The sequence below is a fragment of the Aethalodelphis obliquidens genome, unplaced genomic scaffold (assembly GCF_003676395.1).
Source record: "Aethalodelphis obliquidens isolate GAN/ISIS:26980383/991018 unplaced genomic scaffold, ASM367639v1 scaffold52, whole genome shotgun sequence".
NCBI classification, from domain to species: domain Eukaryota; kingdom Metazoa; phylum Chordata; class Mammalia; order Artiodactyla; family Delphinidae; genus Aethalodelphis; species Aethalodelphis obliquidens.
The window spans coordinates 2,210,170-2,234,763 of NW_020837996.1; the positions used below are offsets into that span (position 1 = coordinate 2,210,170).

General features: G+C 46.7%; 1 long non-coding RNA gene across 1 annotated transcript; it reads right to left on the bottom strand.

The window, feature by feature from the left end:
• Positions 1–21,740: 21,740 nt before the first annotated feature.
• On the bottom strand, positions 21,741–24,359 carry LOC113608302 (uncharacterized). The gene is made up of 3 exons (XR_003428298.1): positions 24,271–24,359; positions 24,080–24,160; positions 21,741–23,969 (listed from the first exon to the last, which is right to left on the bottom strand). It is a non-coding gene; the product is annotated as an uncharacterized LOC113608302 (long non-coding RNA).
• Between the last annotated feature and the right edge of the window lie 235 nt (positions 24,360–24,594).

The following is a 24,594-nucleotide window of genomic DNA, read 5'->3' on the forward strand; positions in this document are numbered from 1 at the left end:
GTTCTTTCTCCACGCCTGACCTACCCTAGGGCCCTCCCCAACATGCGTGCGCAACTTTTTTCCAAGATGGATTCCAGCCCAGAGGCCTATGGGGCAGCCTTAGCATCACATATTATGTGAGGGTGGTGCCCCCTCCTTTTTGACCCCCAAGGAGCCTTTCTGCGCATGTGCAGTGTCTCCCTTGCCCCAAGGATGGGAAATATGTGACCTTTCTTTAAACAGCGTCTAGCGCCTCTCTGTTCCTGCCATGACTGTTATCTTAAGGTGTCCACAGGAGACAAAGCCTGGCTATTTACCCTGTTTCTGTTGTTACTTCCATTTCGGAGACCAAAGAGGGGGCTGATTGTAAATGCCTAAACTGGAGCCCACCTAGCTCCTGTCTCAGGAAATGCAAACAGGAGGCTAGTTGCAAGTGTTCAGCTTGAAGCCCATCCTTTTCTCGCCCCAATAAATGTAAATAGGAGGCCAGTTGTAAATGCCTAGCCTGGAGCCCATCTATCTCCTGCCTCAATAAGCATCTACAGAATAGTTTAAAAGGGGTCATCCCAGAAAATGTGTGAAGCATTTTGGGAAACATCTCAACCTGTGGAAGAATAAAAAGCAAATAATGATAGGACATGGAGTCAAATCTTTCTTTTTGTACAATGCTGTTTTGGTTATCTTTTGCTATGTTAATAAATCATCCCCAAACTTAGTGGTTTAAAACAACAACGATCATTTATTTATTTGCTCATGATTTTGCAGTTGGGTGGAGCCTGGTGGGGAAAATTCATAACTACTCCAAGTGGCATCAGCAGGGTCAGTTTGGCAGGAGCTGAAAGATGCATTTTCCGATGATTCACTCACGTGGCTGGGAGTTCACCTGAGCTATCTACAAGTGAAGAATCGTGGGCTTCTCCATGTGGCTGCTTGGGCTGCCCCACAGCATGGCAGCTGGGTTCCAGAAGGGAGAGAGCAGAAGCAGCCAGTCTTGTCAAAGCTAGACCTTGCACTGGCACAGCATCACTTCTGAGGGTGGAGAAATACAGCCCACTTCTCAGTGTAGACAAAGAACTTGTGACTATCTTCGATCCAAGAGAGATGCTGTAGTCCTTTCACATCCATATTTTTTGGGAGGTGGTGGGAGGTGGTTTAAGAGAATTTTTTAAAGCTTTTTTTTTTTATTGAAGTGTGGCTGATTTACAATATTGTGTCACTTTCAAGTACACAGCAAAGTGATTCAAGTCTACATTTTTTTCAGATTCTTTTCCTTTATAGGTTACTATAAGATATTGAATATAGTTCCCTGTGCCATTCAGTAAATCCTTATTGTCTATTTTATATACACATCCATAGTTTTAGTTGATCCTCCCAGCAACATTTTTTCATCTTGAATAATTTATTTACTTAATAAGCTTGAAATAAATATGACAAAATCTTAACTGTATGTGCATGTGTGGAACACAAATGTTTGCTATAATCATCTCTGCATACTTTTTCTGTTTTCTTTAAAATTTTAAATCAGTAGGCTTTATTTTTTAGAGCAGTTTTAGATTTACAGGAAAAATTGCAAAGATTCTACAGAGTTCTCATTTAATTCTCCACCCCATACTCACAGTTCCCCTGTTATTGGCATCTTATATTAGTATGGTACATTTGTCGCCATTAATGAACTAATATTCATATCTCATTTTTGAATTTCATCATTTATTCAGATTTCCGTGGTTTTACGTTTGTTTGTTTTTTTTTTCTGTTCCAGGATCCCATCTAGGATGCCACATGACATTTAGCTGTTCACAGCGCTTTACGTTCCTCTGGGCTGTGACAGTTTCTCAGACTTTCCTTGTCTTTGATGATCTTGACAGTTTGGAGGAGCACTGCTAAGGTACAGTGTAGGATGCCCTATTATTGGGATTTGTGGGAAATCTAACCATGGGAAAAACACCAGTGGTTTTCTCATGGTTAGACTGAGGTTATGGTTTGGGGGAAGGAAGATCACAGAGGTAAAGTGCTATTTTCATCACAGCATATCAAGGGTACATGCTATCAACATGATTTGTGATTGCTGACGTTGACCTTGATCGCCTAGCAGAGTTTTGTTGGTCAGGTCTCTCCATTGTAAAGTCCCTCTTACTTGGAAGGAAGTTGTTGTGTGCAGCCCATACGCTCCCCTTCTTTAGGATGAAGTATCTGCATAAATTATCTGGAACTCATCTGCAGGGGAGATTTGTCTCTTCTCCCTCACTTATTAATTTATCAATCATTTGTTTCTATCAGTACTAAATCATGGATACTTATTTTATACTTTGGATTATAATGCAATACTTACTTTATTTTGTTGCTCAAATTAGCTGCCAGTGGCTCTTTCATTTACTCAGCAACATTTGGTTTTGGATATTACCATGGCCAGGAGGAAGATGAGAAAAAGGCAGTTCATCCAAGTGCTGAGACAAGCCCAAGACATGGCAGCCCACCTCTGACTTCCAAATCTCCGTTGCACCTACTCAGCCCACCAGGGCCCTTTGCTGTTGCCCAGAGGACTGGCTGAGATCACCAGGAGGCTCCTCCTAGAAAGTCAAGCAGGTTACCGCTAGTTGTAGGAGGTCCTTGTGTGTGTGGCCTCTCCACAGTCTGGAAGTTCATAGCCAAGGAAAGGGTAATTATATACCTCAACAGAGAAACAAAAAAAACGTCTGAACAGCAACGGGTCATAATGAAGCGGTTCAAGGCTCCATAAATAGTGCTGCCCTATAGTCCTCAACCATCTCTGAAGCAAATTAAAGCTTGCCTTGGTGCTTGGCATGAACTTGTTGCCCTGCCCCACCCCCGGGGCTACACGGGTCTTCACCAGGAGCACCATCCATGAGCAATGGACCGAGATCTGAGAACAAGTACACAAGCCCGACGCACAGGGGGTGAGAGTGCAGTGGTCCCCTCTCATATAGTTGATCTGGGACCCCACAAACTGTCTCCACATGGGTTACTCACCCCCAGGCACGAGTGCTCTGGCCATGGGTAATGATTGCACAAATACTTCTCTTTGTATCCAGCAGGGAACAATCTTGAGAAATAAACTGGCTCTGGCTGGAAAGTATAAAAATACCACCATAAAGAAGGTCTCATTTGAAGAAACGTTCATACCCTTCAAGGGTCTACATTGTGTCTGCGGCTCAGACATGTGGCTGTGTTTGGAGGAAAAGGCTATTTCAACCTTGATCTCAATGATGTGTTCAGGAAGTCATTCAAAGGCGAGGCGTATTTCAATACCCAAGTTCCCATCCACATAGAGCAAGTCCTGTATAGACTGCTACTAAAACTTTCCTAACACTGAAAATGCTTTTAAATCCAACACCTCTCTTTGCCAGTATTTTTTAAAACAAAGCTGTCACGGCCAACAGGCACATGAAAAGATGCTCATCATCACTAGTTACTAGGGAAATGCAAATCAAAACTACAGTGAGGTACCACCTCTCACCACTCAGAATGGCCATCATCAAAAAGTTTACAAATAATAAATGCTGGAGAGGGTGTAGAGAAAAAGGAACCCTCTTACACTGTTGGGAATGTAAATTGGTGCAGCCGCTATAAAGAACAATATGGGGGTTCCTTCAAAAACGAAATATAGAGTTACCATAGGATCCAGCAATCTCACTCCTGAGCATATATCTGTAGAAAACTCTAATTTGAAAAGATACTTGCACCCCAATGTTCATAGCAGCACTGTTTACAACAGCCAAGACATGGAAGCAAACTAAATGTCCATTGATAGACGTATGGATAAAGATGTGGTATATATATATATATGTGTGTGTGTATATATATATATATATATACATATATATATAATGGAATATTACTTGGCCATAAAAAATGAAATAATGCCATTTGCAGCAAAATGGATGGACCTAGAGATTACCATATTAAGTGAAGTAAGTCAGACAGAGAAAGACAAATATCACATGATATCACTTATATGTGGAATCTTAAAAGATGACACAAGTGAACTTATTTGCAAAACAGAAATAGACTCACAGACATAGAAACAAATTTATGGTTACCAAAGGGGAAAGGCAGGGGAGGGAAAAATTAGGAGTTTGGGATTAACATATATACACTACTATATATAAAACAGATCATCAACAAGGACCTACTGTATAGCACAGGGAACTATATTCAATATTCAATATTATGTCTTAAACTATATTGGAAAAGAAAAAAGCTGTATTATAAGGTATTCCAAACATATAAGCATGTCTTGAGACTACACATAGCTTTTAACTTTTTTTTTTTTTTTTTTTTTTGAGGTACGCGGGCCTCTCACTGCTGTGGCCTCTCCCGCTGCGGAGCACAGGCTCCGGACGCACAGGCCCAGCGGCCATGGCTCACGGGCCCAGCCGCTCCGCGGCATGTGGGATCCTCCCGGACTGGGGCACGAACCCGTGTCCCCTGCATCGGCAGGCGGACTCTCAACCACTGCGCCACCAGGGAAGCCCCATAGCTTTTAACTTTTAACCAAGTTTATCGTCTTAACAGTGTGCTATATTTGCACAGATCTTTATTTTTTTAAAAGAAAGAAAACATTGTAGAAGCCCTTGCAGTCTCTGTGTACATCCCCATTTCTTGTCCCACTGCCCCTCACCTGCCCCTAGCTAAAGCTGGTACTCTCGGCCATTCACACCAGACTCTTCTCTCCTGCCACTCACAACCTGTCCACTTCGTCAGGAGCACAGCACTAGGTAAATGCATCAGGAAGCGTGCACTGGAGGGACTCACCTATCAGAACTGCTCAGCTAAAGAACGAGACTGCTGAGCGCAACCGTCAGGAAGAGGAGATGGGGCCTTGAGGAGAGAATGGATGAAAAATATGGTGTAGAACTTGAAACACATTTCAACCTCCTGAAGGCAAAACAGGCTGCGTCAGATAATATGATCTGTTTTGCCTAAACTCTCCTTTGTTTCTCTTAAGTCACTGTGCCCATGATGAAAATGATTTCACATGCCAACATTAAAAAATGTCTTATGGGGCTTCCCTGGTGGCGCAGTGGTTGAGAGTCCGCCTGCCGATGCAGGGTACATGGGTTCGTGCCCCGGTCCGGGAAGACCCCACGTGCCGCGGAGCGGCTGGGCCCGTGAGCCATGGCCGTTGAGCCTGCGCGTCCGGAGCCTGTGCTCCGCAACGGGAGAGGCCACAGCAGTGAGAGGCCCGCGTACCGCAAAAAAAAAAAAAAAGTCTTATGTTCTTCATTCTCTTAAGAACTGAGGGAGGGGGAGGCTCAGAGCTGGAGGGGCAGGGCAGGGCAGGGCATTGGGAAACGTGGGTGAGGTCAGCATTGATCTGGCTACATAACACTGTTAAGGTCCAAAGACGTAGTAAGTGTTATCGGACTTCTAAAATATGTTTGATAGGCTAGGGAATGTTTGGGCAGGCTAGTGGGTTCCAAAAATCTATTTCTGCAAGATCTCTGCTGACTGACTTAAAGCTCTATGGATGGGTTCTTTCAGGCACATCAACTGAATCAAGATAAAAACAAACAAAGGCAGGGAGACCCCAAACCACACTTAACTTGCTAAATTTCCAACCAAACTAAATTTAAATTTTGTTAGTGAACCCTGAACTGAATCCAACCAAAGTGTTTTCAAAACCCCATTTGCCAGACTGGTTCACACTAGAAGTTTCCAGCACTGTAGACCCAGACCCCAGTCCAGCCTCTGAATTGCTGTCACTTGAAGGGAAGGAAATGGTCAAGGGTCTGTTTTGTGCCAGGCATGGTAGTGGATGTTTCACTCTCTATAGCTTGTTTAGCCCTCACAAAAATCCTCTGAAGGACGGCATTAACCCCATTTGATAGATGAGGACATCGGGATTCAGAGAGGTTAAGCAACCTGCATAGGGTAACACAGCCAGGAAGTAGTTTATCTGGGTGGCCCTTAGATTAAACACAACCATATGTAAGCTCCTGTTTTTCTACAGTGGTCTCACTTGTGCTGTGTGTTGGTTGGGCTGTTTTCAGATTGCAGGGATCAGAAAGGTGTCTGGGTTCTCGTTCTCTTGGGACTTGGGAGATGAATCGTAAGAATCCAGAGGAAGTGAAGGAGCCCAGGAAACAAACGCAATCATAGTAGTAGCCAGACTCAGCCTTCTTGGAGAATGAAACAGAGACCCATCCTCTCAGCGGGAGCAATGTGGTTCTGATTCTAGTGACGCTGCCCCGCTCAACATATTCTCTCTCTCTCTCTCTCTCTCTCTCTCTCCCTCTGTCTCTCTCTCTCCCTCTGTCTCTCCTGCTCTGCTTCTCTCATGATTTCTGCCACATGGCTCCATATCTCAGTTCCCAGCAACACCCAACTCAGTGTGTGTGTCTCCCTTTTTCAAAGGACAGGTTGGTAAGAGGCCAGGCACCTCATGGATGGACATCCTCACATGACCAGCTAATCCTTGGCCCCATCACGTGTGCTCAGGGTAGCAAGGTCACGTGACACAAATGTGGTTAATCATACAGAAGATACCACTGTTCTTCAGAAAGGAGGCATGGGTGTGGCGGGCCCTTGGGGTCCCAGGGACTTCTGTATTCGTTTTCTGTGGCTGCCATCACAAATCATCACAAGTTGGTATTTATTCTCCCACATGGTTCAGGAGGTTGGAGTCTGAAATTAAGGCATCAGCAAGGCTGTGCTCCCTCCAAAGGCACCATGGGAGATTCCTTGCTTGCCTCTTCTAGCTTCTGGTGGCCCAGGCATTCCTTGGCTTGTGGCTACTTCACTCCCATCTCTGCCTCTGTCTTCATGTGGCCCCCTTCTCCCTGTGTGTCTCTGTGTCCTCCCCTCTTATTATAAGGACACCAGTCATTGGATTTAGGACCCATCCTAAATCCAGGATGATTCCATTTCGAGATCCTTAACTAGGTACATCTGCAAAGACCCTTTTTCCAGATAAAGTCACAGCCTGGATTTCCAGGTGGACGTGAATTTGGGGTTACATTATTTAAACTACTGCATCTTCTATATGGTACAGTGTAGTGTTACACACACACACCCAAAGCACACCAGGGGCTCCGAGAGAGCAGGGGTCATGCCTTTGTTACTTCTTTTGGACCTGCCCCAGCATGGCTCCAGGTAGTAATTAAATGCCTACTGACTGGACCAGAACAGACCAGGAAAAAAATTCGGAAAAATCAATTGCTGCATCATTCTATCAAAGCCCCTACCTTCTATAGGCGGCTGTACCCAGCTTTGGCATCCTGTATTCATCACGGCTGGCTGGTAAGCATTTTCTGGGCCACCATACCACACAGCACCCTCCCCAGAGACGTGGATTTGCAACTCTGCGCTGTCCGCTGGACAGAGAGCTGCCCCTGTCGCTTCTCCATCCTGGAGTCGCTCTAGTGCCATCTCTGCAGACCGACCCATGCCTTCTAGTGTTTTCCTGCCCATGAGCTGACTGGGTCCAAAATTCACACGAGGTTTCCTTCCCATTGCCTCTCAGTCACTGGAGAAAACAAACGAGTCCTGTTCCGGTTCAGCCTTGTTCACTGAATGTTCTCTGGTGGAAAACAAACCAAACCAAACCCCAGAACTCGTTTGGTTCTCAGCGATATAAAAAATATTTGGATTTGGTTCGAGGTTGAGCAAACTGGTGCAGTTTGTTCCAGTTTCTGGTTCGTCGTTCAGGCCAAGTCCCTGCTCCAGACAGAAGGAATGTCCCTGGAATGCGTCTTCCAACAAGAGCTCAACAGCTGAAAGGGCTGGACGTCCAGACGGAGGCCGCCTGCTCGGCAGGCGCCGAGAGGCTTCCCTGTGGCTCTCATCGCTGGTCTCCCAGGCCTCGGGGACAGGGCCTGGCAGCACATCTGGCTGGGTTCTCCAGGGAAGGCCACGCCACCTTCCATGGACTAGAAGAGGATGCCAGGCCACAGTGCAGCTGAGCCCACCCTCAGCCCGAGGGACCCGAAGAAGAGTGGGGGCAGCTGGGTGGTGGGGATCGCTGTGTAGAACAACCGCCATCTCCACACAAGCACAGCCCCGGGGATCTCCCATCAGGCCGGGGCCCAGAAGAGGACCCAAAGGACTAAGTAAATGTGTGGCTGATCAGGGGACAAGGGAGAGTGCTGGGTCCCGGGGGAAGCGGGCGGAGGCATTCAAACTCAACCCGTTTTGAGGCTGGTGCTCCTTCTGTGCGGCTGGCTGGTCTGAGAAGCCTGCAGAGGAACGCTCCGTACCTTCCTCTTCGGCAGGTGTGGATTCAGAGCACAGTTTCTAGGGCCTGCGCAGCTCTCTCCCTCCCCAGCCAGGAAGCGATGCAGAGCCGAGGACAGACCATCAGGATACTCATCCGAAGGGAGCCAGTGCAGGGGACGGAGCAGCTGGGGGCACCGGGGACACCCAGCAGTGAATCATCAATGAGGACTTTTGAAAGGAAAACACATATTTCCACTCTCGTCTCCCTCTCACGCGGATCCACACATCAAAGGGGTCCTGAGATACAGGAACTAGTCAGCAGGGCTGGAAACCCGAGGGACCAGCAGGCAGATCCCTGAGGGGCTGCCCCAACTCTGTGATGTAGGGAGAGACACACCTCAGGCCACCACGCAGGCAGCTGACAAACACTGTCAAGGGAAACGGAATGAAAGCTCCGAGAAGGGGTCCAGTCCAAACACATCTATTTCTCAGAATCATCTTTCCTAGATCCTCACCCTTCAACCAAAGGGCACCCTTATCAAAGGCAAGTCGGGTGTTCCCTGACTTCGCTCGAAGCCATTTTTATTCTGCCTTGGTTACGTGAATGGTGATCGTGGCCTGAGACATCATCCAGAAACATTTCCGAGTGCTGGCCGCCCGGACAGGATCAGAGCCCTCGCACACGTGCTCTCAGCTGGTTGTGCGTTCTGTTCAACGACGCTTGCTATGTGCTGGACTCAATTATAGGTTTCCATATACTTCCATCTTCATTAGTTCTACATTGCCGAGTAGATGGAATGTGCTGTCAGCTTTAAAAAAAAAAAAAGTGTTATGTTTTTTTTCACGGATTCAACACTGTCTAGTCCTATTTAAAAAAGAAAGGAAAAAAAATAGCTTGGCTGAAGCCTATATTGCTAACGGGCATGGAATTGATTCACAAGTTCCCAACTCTAGTTATATAAAAGTAATTACTGCAACCTAGAGTAATTGGTTCCCTATCCAATATTCGCAGAAGGTTGTATATATATGGATTTGAATTGGGAGAGAAAAAAAATGAAAAAAATATAACAGAGAGCATTTAAACTACATATATATATATATATATATATATATATATATATATGTATATATATATACCCTTAGAAACATCTTTAGCTGTGTGGGATACAGATCTTTAAAGAAACAAACGAAGCAGAACTGGCAGAGACCATGCCCCAGAATTCCAAGACCGGGCAGTGGATACCCTGGGCACTGGAAGTCATGAAGAGCAGAGTCTACGGTGGCCTGGAAGGCCCATTCCACAGGTGGCAGCTTTCAGCACGTGGTGGCCACCTCTTGTTCAGTGGCAGAGCCTACTCCACAGCCCTGGCGAAGCCTTTGCCTGACTCCCAGTCCATGGAGTTTCATATCTTATTTGTGGCTCTGGGAACCCAGTTCCCACTCTGTCCCCCAAGTGGGTTCCTTAGAGCTGGAAGGTATTGGCATAAGGGGACACAGCATGGAGTCAGCTGCAACATTCCCATATGGCTTCGAAAACCACTTCAGCAAGGAAAGGTATCCAGTGGGGAGGTCTGTGGACCTGAGGAACCTATATGGGCAAACAGAAAGCCCCTCCGAGTTGGAATCTCAGGAAGGGAGTTAAAGGCAAGCCTTCCTCAGTGATGTGAAGATGATGGAATTGACTTTATGGGTGTAAAGTGAGATTTAACATTGATCTCTGTTACATTTCATGCTTGGTTGGAACCTAAGATCTTTTGGAGCTTTCTTTCTGCCACCTACAGAATTGCCTTTCTATCCTGGCTTTGTTTCATCTGTAAATGTAATAAACCTATGTTACATATCATTAATAAAAATGCTAGAGGGAAGTCCCTGGCGGTCCAGTGGTTAGGACTCTGCACTTTCACTGCCAAGGCTGTGGGTTCAATCCCTAGATCCCACAAGCTGCGTGGCATGGCCAAAAAAAAAAGGTAATCAACGGCTCAAGTCACGATAAACTGATTTTAAAAAAATTAAAATGCTAGATAAGGAAAGTCCTCAACCACCCAGGGACCTCCACGCAGATGGGCCCCCTCCCGCTTATCAAGGTTCAACCAGGTGCACGCTTACCCATCTCCTCTGCCCTCCCTCACACAGCTCCCCAGCTTACCTGTAAGGATAATGCCCGATCTGGGGAGTCGAGAGGAAGGCACAACTCAGGTTGCCAAGGGTGTCTCCTCTTTGTTTGGTTTCACAGAGAGTTAGCAAACACGGTGTGCTAACATGACCCTGTGGAGCACGCACGCAATTCTGTGGATGCTGGCCCAGGCTGCTCCTGCAAATTCCACACCACAACTGCAGAGACTTCTGGCTTCTCCTCCCTGTTATCTCTGGCCAACCTCTGTGGATTCTCAGCCTGGCAAGAGAGGCCGGTTTCTAAAATTCTGGCAACGACGTGGGGTCTGTCACACGCTGCCTTTGATTTGGAGGTCTTGGTTTAAGCTCAAACCAATTACCAAACGTAATTTTCATTGGGTTACTGTTCATGCCTCCTTCTCACCTCAAATTTGGTTCATCAAAGTCAGTCTTCCAGAAGGGTATGAGGGCCCAACAGTCCCCAGGGGTGTTTCCTTGATATACACTCCATAAGAAATGTCAGGAGAAGCAGAGACACTCTTGTCCCTCCTTCTGGAGGTTCAGCCCAAGGACATGAGATATTTTTAATTAAGAGGATGAAGAAAACTAAATGTTTGAGATAGATGATTGGAAATCCAGCTAACTCATAATCAAAGTGCATTTAGTCACTTGAGAAAAGACAATGTGAGCTATGGGTTGCTCCATAGGCATAAAAGCGTTTAAATTCAGAACAGCTGGAATCAGCAGAGTCCCATCAGCGTTCCAGAGACCTGGCCTGAGGCGGAGCGGGGGGACGATGGCAATGCGCTTCTCCCCACGATGGTGCAGGGCTTTCTGCTCTCCCCGTAGACTGGTGGAACTGCCACGTGTTCCCATTTTACACACTGACAGCAGTTATGATTAGAAAAGGTTTTGCTGCCAATTTGAGCATATATAAACCAGCAGGACGAGAGAATAAATTTCAGCTCCTTCTTCAGCTGGCCGAGAGGCAGCTGCGCATTTGGAATGTAAAGGGAAGGTCTGGGCTGAGAAATTAGAGGAGAGATATCTGCCATCAGTCTTTCAGGGGAGGGGGAAAGGACTGTCCAAAGGTATATTCTTTCAGAGCTCTGGCCTTAGTTTCCTTCTCTTTAAAATGCTAGAGCTCTTGGGCAATTGTGAGGATTTAGTAACATAATAATGCAGGTGGGAACAGTATTGGGAAAGAGGGGAGGAGAGAGAAAGAAGGAAAGAGAAAGAAAAAAGGAGAGAGAGAGAGAAAGAAAGACGCAGAGATAGAGAAGACTTTGACTCTTCACCCACTGATCTATATACTGACTGAGGCCAAACCAACCCACAGAGAAATGCAGAGCTGAGATAATTTTGTTCATTCAAAAACTATTTATTATTCTAGATACTGTTCGAAGTGCCTTGGTTACATCAGTGAATAAAGCAGGTGAGAATGCCTGCCCTCATGGGCAGAAGTAGTGCTGAAGCCTGATCAAACTGTGCCTGAAGGCTTGCTATCCCTAGACACTTATCTGAGCCAATGAATTCCCAAAGCTTTTAAGCCAGTTTTTGGCTTTTTTGTTACTTGCAAAGCAAAGTATCCTAACTACTACCACCATCCTCTAGACGTGGTGGTACCTGACCAAACCCTGGTCACGTTTCACTCCACATTCAAATTAAGGGGGGGGACACAAAAAGATAAAATGTACACGTCTCTGTTTGAGAAACTCGCCACCTCTGGGTGGCATACAGCTCTTATAAATAGCTAGGAAGCAGATTCAGGCTGGAAAGGAATTTTAACAATTTCGAAAAAAAAAAAAGATAAAAGGGAAAGAAAAAAGGGGAAGAATTCCACAGGAAATTGACGGGGAATTTGGGAGATAGAATGCAGCAAGCGTCATTGGACCATGGCCAGAACAAGCCTCCCCTTATGAGAAGCACCAGGAGAGCCTGAGTGTCCAAGAGCAGTAGGACCATCCCAGAGTCTCTCACTGGAGAGATGTTTAATGAATGGTATTTCAGGGTACAACTTATACATGTGTATAAGCATCCTTTGTTCATTTTGCCCCCTAAAACTCACGTCCACTTGGGAAAGATAATGCTCTGAATTTCAAGAATCTCCAAATAAATGCTTTTTTCTTTTAAACAGAAGTAGTGTTTTGTTCTCCACTTTTGTAGGGTTCGTGAAATAAATCCCAGTTGTCTTGAAGTCTAATGGGATATGTCACCCTAACTGAGGAGCAGGGCTAAGGATTATGATACAAATGTTGTCAGAAAGATTTGTAAAAGCGATACGCGGACTTCCCTGGTGGCGCAGTGGTTGAGAGTCTGCCTGCCGATGCGGGGGACACGGGTGCGTGCCCCGGTCCGGGAAGATCCCACATGCCGCGGAGTGGCTGCGCCCGTGAGCCGTGGCGGCTGAGCCTGCGCGTCCGGAGCCTGTGCTCCGCAACGGGAGAGGCCAGAACAATGAGAGGCCCGCGTACGGAAAAAAAAAAAAAAAAAAAAAAAAAGCGATACGCATCCTCCTCCCCTTCTACTAGGAAGTAATCTAACAGCTAATTGTTGCCTTTTAATAAACCCTTTCGATGTTGTAAATTGCCATGGACATTCTGCTATTTCTGCCTCATTGGTATCTACTCATCCATCTTTTGTTAACAACACCCAATTTTCCTTGGGAAGCCAACCCTCCTCTACTTTCAGGCCTTGTGGTTCAGTTAAGTCTGACCCCCTGCTTTAGGGGAGGACAGGAGACCCAGAGCCAACCAATCAGAGCACCACACCCTCCTGGCCACATGATAATTGGTCTGAGGATGGTCACATGGCCCAAACCAAGCCAATGGGAATCAGTCCAACAACTCCAGTTGAAATTATTGGGAAAGACACTGTCCCTTTCCACTGAGGCTGCTTAGCTGATAGGCTGCAAGTCCAGAGTCACCGTGGTGCTAATGGGAACGCAGCAGGACTGAGAGATAGGGAAAGATGGCACATCTGGACCTCCAGATCCAGCTATACCTGATGACAGGCTCTATCTATGAACTCTTTAAGATATCTGAGCCAAAATTTTGCTTAAAACAGTTTAAGTTATATTTCTGTCATTTAAACCAAACTTCTAGCTACTTCATAAGTAAAGGCTGCCTGGGTATTCCCTACCAAGCTTATCCTGCACAAGACACGTGCTATCACGGAAGTTTCGAGTAGCTTGGTCCCCACCATCTACCCCGCGGGCGTCTTCCAAACGCAGCTTCCCTTTCAAAAGATGAAGTGTTCACCATGCTGCCCCTCCGTTCATTCTCACTCACCGCAAACTCCACTTGTTCTCAAAGCTGTGTTTGCAGACCCCGCCTACCTCGACTGACCCCACGGACCTTTAAATCTGATGCAGTTGCTGCAGCCCAAGATCTTTTTTGAGAGGAACCCCAACTCCGGTTGCCGCATATAATGTTCTTGTGGTGGCAGACAGGAGAGTACAAACTGGCGTCCTGGTCAGTATGAACTTACCTCGGCCTTTGGACTAAAGTTCGACTTGACTTCAGAGAAGTAAGGATGCGCTCAGGGGAAAAAGCAGCTATAGCACCATGGAAACAAAATCAAGAGGCCTTCCGTCACGGGTGTCTCTGAATTCTTCCCAGAGGGCTTGCTGCAACCCGGCTCCCTGAGTCCTGAGTCCCACCATAATTACTGAGTGCTTGCTACAAAATCTCATGATTACACTTCTGTGTTCTTTTCACAAAAGGCCTTTAAAGACCTCATTACCCAGGTACATGTGGCTCTCAAACTGAGTGGTATTCACGTGGACACAGAGAGAGGCTGGCCACCAGCCCTGATTACAATCTACCGCCTTCCAGAGAGAGAGAGCTGTGGGCCAGTGTTCTACGAAAGGGCAACCCAAAGGGCAACGGCAACCCCCTGCCCTGAGGGGGCACGTGGTAGGTGAATAATGCCTCCCAAAGATGTCCCTGTCCTAATGCCTAGAACTTGTGAGTGTGACCTTACACGGCCAAAGCGGTTCTGCAGCTGTCATAAAGTTAAGGATCTCGAGACGGGGAGATTATTCTGCATTATCCAGGTGGGCTCAATAGAATCACAAAGACCCTTATAAGAGCGATGCGGGTGGCAGTTAGAGTCGGAGGAGAAGGCCATGTGATGACAGAGGCAGATGTTGGAGTGATGCACTTGGAGCAAGGGGCCACCAGCCAAGGGATGCAGGTGGCCTCTGGAAGGTAAAAAACGCAAGGAAAGGAATTCTCCTCTAAGGCCTCCAACACTGGACTCCTTGAACTGTAAAACCTTGACTTCTGAACTCCAGAACTGTAAGAGAATAAATCTGTGCTGTTTTAAGCCACTGTCTTTATGGTACTAGGAAACGAATTCAGGTCACATGGGTCAAGATGCCCGCAACAGCTCCCTGGCTCTGGTTCTTGTGGTGGGGAAGAAGCTACAGGTGCATGATAGCCTCCCCATCCCATAGTTCCCAGGACAGCCTGGCCCTTCTCCTCCCGTGGAGGAGACCCCTGAGCTCAGATGTAGAACCCTGCTATCAGACAACACCGGCTGGAGCCTCTGAGGAGCAGGGAGCCACGTGCCTCGACAAGTCACTGACTTAGCTATAGCTGCATGGGTTGCGGCATCTCCCACTGACGCTTCCCTGCCAGAAGCACTGTATAAACAAAGGATGGCTGACATCTCAGAGAAGATGTGCATCAAAGATGTGCTGACTGAATGCAGGAAAATCATGCATCTTAGTTTCCTGTGGGGCCACTGTAACAAATTACTGCAAACTTAGTGGCTTAAAAAAAAAACAACCAGAAATTCATTCCTTTATAGTTCTGGAGGCCAGGAGTCTGAAATCAGTCTCACTGGCTAAAGTCAGGATGTCAGCATAGTGGATCCTTTGGGAACCACTGAGGGGAGCATCAACTATAGAAACCAGTGGTTATTTTGTGGTCATTACAAAAGTCAATAGAAATAACTGCAAGCTAAATCAAACCTACCAAACAGAGTAATCTATTTTCAATGCGGAGTTCTCTCTGGGCGAAGCCAAGCTAGTTTCTTCTGACCATCTCTGTCCTTTATACTAATGCTTTATTGGCGAGAATTCTAACAATCTGCATTCAAGGTCGTGTGCTCATGTGTCCCCTTCCCTCCACTGGACCTGCTGAGACTTAGACTTAACTGTGTATCCATGCATGGGTGCCAGGACGGAGAGCGGCTTCTACTGGATGTAACCCAATGGGTTAGAGCCGGTCCGTACTGGCTTTTACCCAATCTAGAAAACAGCCAAGTGCCCAGAGCTGCCCTCCACTCGTACAATCTTATCTTATGACCAACAGAACAGAATGTTCCCTGTCCCCACAGATCAAACAAAGACATAGGAAAATGGTGGCCTGAGGGCATGGCCGTTAATATGCCAACAGATCGTGCCCTCAGGCAAGATGTTCCCATGGGCGAAAAATCCAATACAAAATCTCAAGATACAACTCATCTTTCTCCCTAAATTAACATCAACACCTGAACAAAGAGCCTACCTTAGAGTCCTTCCATCATCATCACCATCATCACCATCATCACCACGTGGGCTATCATTTATTGAGTACTTATACATACCACTCTGCATATACTATCTCATGTAATCCTTTTAAGTTAAGTATTATTTGTATTCCCATTATACAGATGAGGAAACTGAGGATCAGAGAGATGGAGTAATTTGGCCAAGTTCATTTAATTCAGTCCTTATGTTCTTTCCAACAACTGCCGTCCGTACAAGTTGTCACATCCACGTAGAGTGGGATGTTTCATCAAAAATACTCATGAATGAGGGTTTTGTGTGGTTGGTTTGGTTTTGTTCCTGCTGTTTCCTATCACCCCATGATGATTCCCCCATTCACGTAGCAACCAGGGTGTTCTACATTCTCTACCCCAAGATGACACTGCACAAAGAAGCTTTTCCTGTTTTGACTTTCAAAAGTCTAGTCCCTTCAAGACCACAAAGGGCCTATTTGCAGAGACAGCACAAAAGACTTAGGCGAAGCTGTGATTAGGAAGAGCAAATTTCCTGCCAAATCCAGGTCAAGGTTCCCCAGACTCAGGGGAGGGAAGAGAGATGGAGGTGACTTAAGAGATGAGAGAGGGGGACCCTGTCTCCTACCCCTGGACTTGGCCCAGAGAGGATGGAGAGGAAGACAGAGGTCCCAAACTTCAGTCATTTATGTGTCGACGCTGTGTATTTTTGCTGTGACTTTTCACCTGCGGCAGCATTTACCTACTATTTCTCTTTAAATCAACTTTAAAATAACTCTTTTTTAAAACTTAGCTTCCTCCTGGGCAATAGTAGTCTTAAAAATCAGAGATTTGTTGTGCTAATTGTATTTTTCTAGTACTCGTGAAAATAAATACATAATAATTAACATTTTAAAAAATGCTTGCACATCACCTAAATGCTAGCTCCACTTGGGGAAATGCTGTGTTAATGTTACCTCTCCCAGGGAACATCGTTTCACTTTCAGATCTGAGTCCTGGGGAACTGGGCATATGATGAGGGTTGCCCTGGGCAACCATGAGGAAAATCTGGGCCAGGGTAGGGTAGGTACTGAAAATGGTAAGATAAAAGTTGACAAGGAAGAGGGAAGGAAGAAAAAGCTGACAGCCCTAGAGACAGCCACAGCACTCACCAAAGCACCACGCTCGGTAAGACCACTGGTTTGTGACATTCTGGGAAATAAACACCTTCCAAATATTCCTTGGGTACGTACCTGAGTTTACTGTCACGAGCACACCCTGATCTTTGAATCTCATAGATAGCAAATGACCTGAGTTGTGGCTCCCTTCTGGAAAATAATAAAAATGTGCCCCCAACTGAGTGATTTGGTTTTGCTCTGTCTACAAACCCACATGCCCACAGGGGCCAGGGAGACCATGAGTGAAATGGGCCTGGTATCAAAAAAGCCACGTTGCAAGCAGGATGAGAAATGGCCACTAATGCTTGACCTCAGAAAGGGGCAGGCAAGAGGGAATAGTGGGGACTGTGGAGAACTGGAGAGCAGGCATCAGCTTTGCTTCAGTGCCAGACGATTGCTTCATGCCCAGATAGGGACTCACTTTGGCCAGATGTTCAGATTTTTTAAGGTAAGCTAGAAAAAGATATTGTTATGTGCCTGCTGTTAATTTTTTTTCTATTTTTTGACCATGCTGCGCGGCACACAGGATCTTAGTTCCCTGACTAGGGATCGAACCCGTGCCCCCTGCAGTGGAAGCGCAGTATCTTAACCACTGGACTGCCAGCCCCATGCTCTTAATTTTTAAGTGTTGATAATCCGAATCAAAAGAACAAAACTCTCTAGCAAACACTATGTGGATCAAATTTGGTCCAGCGGCATCCAGTTGCAGCCTCTGTGTTTGGACCGTGAATGCAGGGACCACAGCTTACTTCCCTCTGGAGAGAAAACTTTACACATCTGTCCTCATAGGCCCAATAGCACCTGTGGGGGGAGGGGGGCTGGTAATCCCCAGGGTGCAGAGGCAGTGATATGGCACTGCAATTAGGACAACAGGCCCCAGTGCCCGGGTTCCTCAGCTGTGTGACCTTGGGCAAGTTACTTCATCTCTCTGTGCCCCAGTTTCTTCATCTATATAAAGCAGTTCAAAGATAATGGTAGAGTGTTGGGAGGGGAAGTTAAATGAGATTATATGTGTCCCCCACCAGGCACATATAATAGTAAACATTAAAAAAACATTGGTTCTTGATAAGTGACTTGCCTGAGGTCACACGGCTCTTATACGAAAAGCCCAGGTTGGCTGACTCCAAAACATGCTCTTTCTACCAGACCACACGTCTCCCTGTCACATGAACAGCAAATTACATCATGTGCAAACCCCTGGCTAGTTTAACATTATGCCCAAATAAAACTCCCTAGCAAGTTACTCTGACACATTTAGTGACACACAGCCTGGGAATTCAGCTCAGGTGAAAGCTCTGTGGAGCCACGGGAAGAGCTCAGAGCATGAAGCCACACAGGCCTGGATCCAGACCCAGGCCACAGGACCTCCCCTCTCTAAGCCTCAGTATCCCCCTCTGAGAAATGGGTGTAATGGTTATACTAGCTACACCACTGAGCTGCAGGGAGGTCTCAAATAACATGAAGGCAAACTTCAGAAACTGAGAAATACCTCACAACCGCTAGCATGGTAGCTGATGTCTATAATTATTTAACTATTACAAGGTAACAGAGTAAGCATTTCTGGGTTTGGCTGGACAAGGCCAGGCTTCAGCAGAAGAGCCCAAGAAGTGGCTCTGGGCACTCTTGGACCAGGGGTTGGAGGGAAACTCAGGAGACGTCTACGTCCATTGCCAGGAGGTTGAGAAATCAAATTGGATGGGAATCAGGGTGGGGAAAAATTACTTCTCCTCAGTAAAGAATAGAGGAGCTTAGGCCTCTGACTTCCAAATGGGGAATACAGAGTAGTCACCTAGCCATGGTTATTTAATAAATTAATTAACTGCTAAGGAAGAAAGTGTGGAAATAAAAGATTAAAATAGATATGCCATTGAAAAAATCAATATCTAAAAATAGTGTGCTTAAGATGTGTGCGTTTATTGTGTGTGCAAAAAAACTGTAAGCAAAGAGTGAGCGCTGGTTAACAACACACATGCTGAAGTATACTAGGTTTGTGTACTGATTTCTGAAGCTTACTCTGAAATGCACCCCAGAATTATTGATGGATGTAGAAGGAAGGGCTAGATGGAGAATACATGATCAAAACAAGTAGAGTAAAATATTAATGCAGGGCTTCCCTGGTGGCGCAGTGGTTGAGAGTCCGCCTGCCGATGCAGGGGACGTGGGTTCGTGCCCCGGTCCGGGAGGATCCCACATGTCGCGGAGCGGCTGGGCCCGTGAGCCATGGCCGCTGAGCCTGCGCGTCCGGAGCCTGTGCTCCGCAACGGGAGAGGCCACAGCAGTGAGAGGCCCGTGTACCGCAAAAAAAAAAAAAAAAAAATTAATGCATATAGAATCTAAGTAGTAGGTATACAAGTGCTGCCTCTAAAATTCCTTCAACTCTGCATTGTTTGAAAATCTTTTATAAAAAGATTTTCGAAAAATAGTTTAGATGACAAGAAGAAATAGTTACACTATAATGTTAAGCGGGAAAAGCAAACTACGTGACTTCAATTATATAACAGCTCCTCTACCACCATGATGGGACTTGAGGCATTTTAGAAAAGACTCCCTTTTGAAAAAAAGGAGAAAAACATCTCGGCTGAAGTATTATCATTGGAGATTCATCTGCAGCTCAAAGGCTTCTGACCTTCCAGAATCCTCTTTTTATGTTTAGGGAGTCCTTAAAGAAAATATTCCTTAAGTTATCGACCTACATCTAAGACGGAGAGAAATTGACAACCAGCTGAGAGTGAAATCGATTTGGGGAGTAGCCAGGTAAGAGGCGACCCCTACAGAGATGGGAGCAAATGGGGTCCGGTGAGGACAAACCACTCTGTGGAACATGGTCTTCTCCTGGCTGCATCAGAACATTTGCCATATTATGGCTTACAAATAGAGAAACTGAGGCCCAAAGATGAAAGGAGACCTACCTCGGGTCACAGAACACTTCATAAATATGAAAGCTGACAGCAGCATCTTCACCATCTCAGCCACGGGGTCTGCTTTACCCAGTGCACCTGCCCTAGAGAACAGGAAGTCGGAAGCCAGGAGCTGATGTGCTCAGGTGAGGTGGAGAAACCGTCACCAGAACTGCATGCGTGGGCCCCCTCAGGGGCACCCATTTCATCCCACTACTTCCAGGTGGGCAAGCACCACTCTGATTCTCTGCCATTGCTCTCCAGGTGTCGGGGGAAGAAAGAACAGAGCTAGGCATACTCCATCATTTTCGTCCACACCAATCCTAAGGCAAATCTTTCTGCCACCATATTCACCTGTCACCTTCCTGAGGAAGAAACCTGCAGGCGTGGTGGCATCGTGGGAGGGCAGGGGAGGGACAACTGTTTTCTGAGCAGGTCTGACCCCTGAGTGAGATGACCAGAGCCTCTCCACATGACCCACTGAAGACACTCCGATGAGAAGTCAGCTTGGAGACCTCAGTTCCTGAAAATGCTAGTCGAACCGCCTCTTAACTTGGCTAGTCACTCAAGCATAGAATTACTCAGAACATCTTCGCCCATTAAACTGCCCCCATTTTTTTTTTCTTTACAAAATCTGGCTGCTCTTCCCAAAATGTTTTGACTGGAAATTTTTGAAATGCCTTGAATATATTTATATGCAGTTCTTTGAAACAAGGGTGATTTCAACCACCGCTTTGCTCAGAGAGCTTGCCTTACTCTGCACTGCAGTGTGGAGCGAAGGCCTGGAGTCAGAACCTCACAAGTCATAAAGCTCGAACTACAGTAACGCCATCCGGAGGCCAGAGACGCAAAGCAAGCATGTCACTCACCTCTGACCAATGGCAGGGGCCTCCGGAGACTGGGTTCAATCTAAGAAAATAACCACTGAGGCAGAAGAGGTGAAAGGAGCTGCATTGGGGGACAACTAAGAATCTATCCAATGAAAGTTCAGCATCATCCCATTGACAAGCATTTATTGAGCATCTACTATGTTGGAGATTCAACCAGAGAGCAAGAGAAGGTGTGCATAACCAGAGCCATGCTGGGTGGTAGAGAAGACCATATGGCTATATGGGGACTGGAGAGCCCAGGTGCAAAGCAGAAAGGAGGTCCGTTTGGGCTGCAAATTATAACCAGGACAAACCCACTTTGCAGCCCAGTTCACAAGCCTCCCTTCCGGGGTCCTCACAGTGGCTATATGACAGCTTCCCACAATCCATTTTGCTCACCTGAGGTTATCACCTCCGTGAGAAACCTTCTGTCCTGACCGCTCCAAGACATTCAGCGTCCACACCCCTAACTCAGCAAACACCACTTTGGGTTCTTCCCAAGAATTCCGCCAGTTTGCCAGCTGCATGGACATCTGTGGGACCCTTTCAGAAAAGATGTCCCCAAATCTCTTGATCATGACACTGTGTCCAATTGGCCCACTCTTCTCCACAGAGCAGGGAAGAGGCCAGCTTGCAAGAGGTGGTTTCGCTTAGCCTGGCCTCTCTACCACCTAAGATGTGAGCTGTGATTCTCTGGAGTCTGGGAAGGATGTATTTGGACTTCTTGGAACACAGCAGGCTCCCTGGCTTCTTAAACTTCATGAGGAGTGAGACGCTTTGCTTTGATCTCTGCCCCAAGCCATAGAAGATCAAAATACTCTGGATCTGTATTTACGTAGGCAGCTCCATTTTTAGGCAATATTGCACAGAGGGCCTTAACCAGCGTTGGCACCTCCCAGGTGCCAACTACTCCCAGGTGTAGTATCCCTCCGCTGCCCACACCCAGCTTGTAAGCCTGTGCCTTGGCTCCTCAGCCCCGAAGCAGGACATTAAAGGCTTATTGAGCTGCATCTTTAATAATATTTTTTTTAATGTTTCAGAACCGCCATAAAAATCCATTGGATGCCATTTTTTTTTCCACTTTGGCAAAACTAGAGTCATAGTCTATGTTATTACAAACTCAACCACAAGAGAAGAAAGTCATCCAGCCACAATTTAGAAAATCACATTCCATTAGCACTGGAAGGGCATAATAGCCGAGCAGAGATGTGTCCAGTCACATCTGTCTTTTTCCATAGACGCTGCTCCCCCCAGGCCACTATTGAGCAACTTGTCCCCTTTCCAAGCAGCCTCTACGTGCTGGAGACTGACCTGAAGTGATTCTCTGTTTTCTCAAACCTACAGACAGAGAGGCCTTAGACTTAACATAATTTGAGAAACCCCAAAGGAAGACCCCTTGACGCTCCCCCACCCCGCTCTGCCAATTTAGAGATTCATTGGAGGCTCTATTAACGCCAAAAAGTCCCTTATAAATGTAAGCTGCTCCTGGAAGAGATAATGCATTAACACACATAGCCATTCACACTTTAGTATGACGTTTTCTGATAATAGCTATTATTTATTGAGCATCTAATCTGGGCCAGGCACTGAAGCAGGCCCTTTAGACAGTCGCTTTATCACATTTGGAAGGAATTAAACTTTGTAAAATTTTGGTGAGGGAAAGTTTGGACATGTCTGATTAGCAAGTGGTTAGGATGGAGATGTTAAGTATATGGACATGATGGATACCACATAGAGAGATAGAAGGCCAAGGGGGAGGTCATGAACTTTAATGGAGAACTCAAGATAGGCTTCACAGAGGTGGTGTTTCACTGGGATTTTGAAGGATAAGAAGCAGTTCATCAGGTAGCCAAGGTGAAGAAGGGAATTCTTGTAGAGGGAATAAACATGGGAAAAGCGGTACAGATATATAAAATAACATTGTCTCTCTCTCTATCTATCTATCTATCCATCTATCTATCTATCTCCGTCTGAGTTCCAGCAGGAACACTCAAATAAGAGAATTCAAGAAGGATTTAGCAAACAGACTATTGACAAAAGTGTGGACAAGATACAGGAAAACCACAAAAGTTAGTGTGGGATTCTAGGTGCTGTACCACCCCTGGACCCAAAAGGATGAAAGAAGGCAACAGTTACCCAGATGCAGAAAGAGAAGACTATGTAGAGAAGGCCACCTTAAGAGGATGCGAGACTTCCAAGTCACGCAGCCAGCCTGAGATGACCTCACAGGGAGGGAGCCAGGGGAATAAATCCCTCCACCTCTGTCCCCCAGAGCTCCTGTGGTGCTCCCCATAGGCCCACACCAGCAGGAAGCCAGAGGGTGAGGCAGGGGAGCCTGGGTGATGCACCCCTAGTGGGCTGACTCCTGGGGCTCAGAGCTGGGCAGAGCAGGGTGCAGGGGGCTCTGAGGTGTGGACAACTAGAAAGCACCCAAAAGAATGTATGAGATGTGGCTGGAACGTGGAGTATGGGGGGTGGAGGGGGGCGTGATAGATGGACACAGAGCAGAAATGCGACTGCAATGGAGCCTGTCTGTCAGGCTAAGAGTAAGCGGGAACCACGGACCTGACATGGTCATAGAGACCCTGGCCACCGCTGGGCCCTGGGAACAGGCGTCCATCAGAAGGCACCTGGCAGCCAATGACTCCTGAGCTGAGCCAACAGCTTCCTGAGCTTCCCAGGCTGCCCTCTGGAAGCGACCCCAACCAGCCTTGTCTCTTGGAGCCCGTGACACCGCAAACCAGAGCCTGGGAACACAGAGGGGTGCCGGCTGCCAGTGGCTACCGAGAGCGCAGCCCGTAACATCTTGGACCAGTTAAAACTAGTCTATCTCTTTTATTTATATTCCATTCCACCTTTTCCCCCTCCTCATGTGGAAAGAGATTCCGGGGATCAGGAGCTCAGAGGAGCAGGTTTCCCAGAAAGACAAGAAATGCCTGTCCACTTCCCCCAAGGAACAGCTCCAGGCGGCCAGCCGGGAAGCCCGGTCAGTCCTGCCCTGTCAGGCCTCAGAAAACAGACGAGTGCCAGCCCCTCTCATCTGGGAAACATTAAAAGCACACTCTGAAGTGATTCACTAAAAGTCCTCCAGTGGCAGAAGACCATCACCCAGATGTGAAAATAAACACAGAGGGAAATTCCAGCATCAGAATGGTTTCAAGTCTTTAAACAAATGCGTGGCTATTTCAGGGAAGGGAAGAGTCTTTTGACTGTCTTTCCAAGTCCCCAGAATCCGAGTCAGACTCTCTCCATCCAGCAGGCCAGGCAAATTCCTACAATGCCAAACACAGAAAACTGTGAAAACACTCACTTGACTCCCTGGGGCCCTGCCCACTTGAAATTCCCAGCGTCCCACCAGCCAAGGCCAGTCACCCAAGCTTACCAAGCTTCTGGTGGTGCAGCCTTCAGCTCAGCCTTTGTAAAGCACCGGAAATTAAAGCCGAAGCCATGGGTCCATTCTGCTCTGAAAAAAAAATCAGCATAGAAAATAAAGGGAGAGTAAGTCAGTATCAGGCAAAACTGAGAGTGTGTATACACCGATAAAACAGTAAAAACGAAAGAAAATAGAAGTACATTGGGGCACAGATCACATGTTATCATGTCTATTGTCTGGCAGAGTGAGTGGCACATGGTAGGTGTTTGATAAACATGTCAGGAAAGAGAGGAGGAGGGAAGGAAGGAAGGGGGGAGGGAGGGAGGGAAGGAGGGAAAGAAGGAAGGGAGGGAGGGAGGGAAGGAGGGAAGGAAGGAAGGAAGGGAGGGAGGGAGGGAGGGAGGGAAAGAAGGAAGCCCAAGTGCAAAGATAATTAAAGAGGTAATACTACAGTTTAAAAGTGTAAGAGATTCAGCATTGTTTAATTATTACACTTCATAATTCACATATATAATGTATATGTA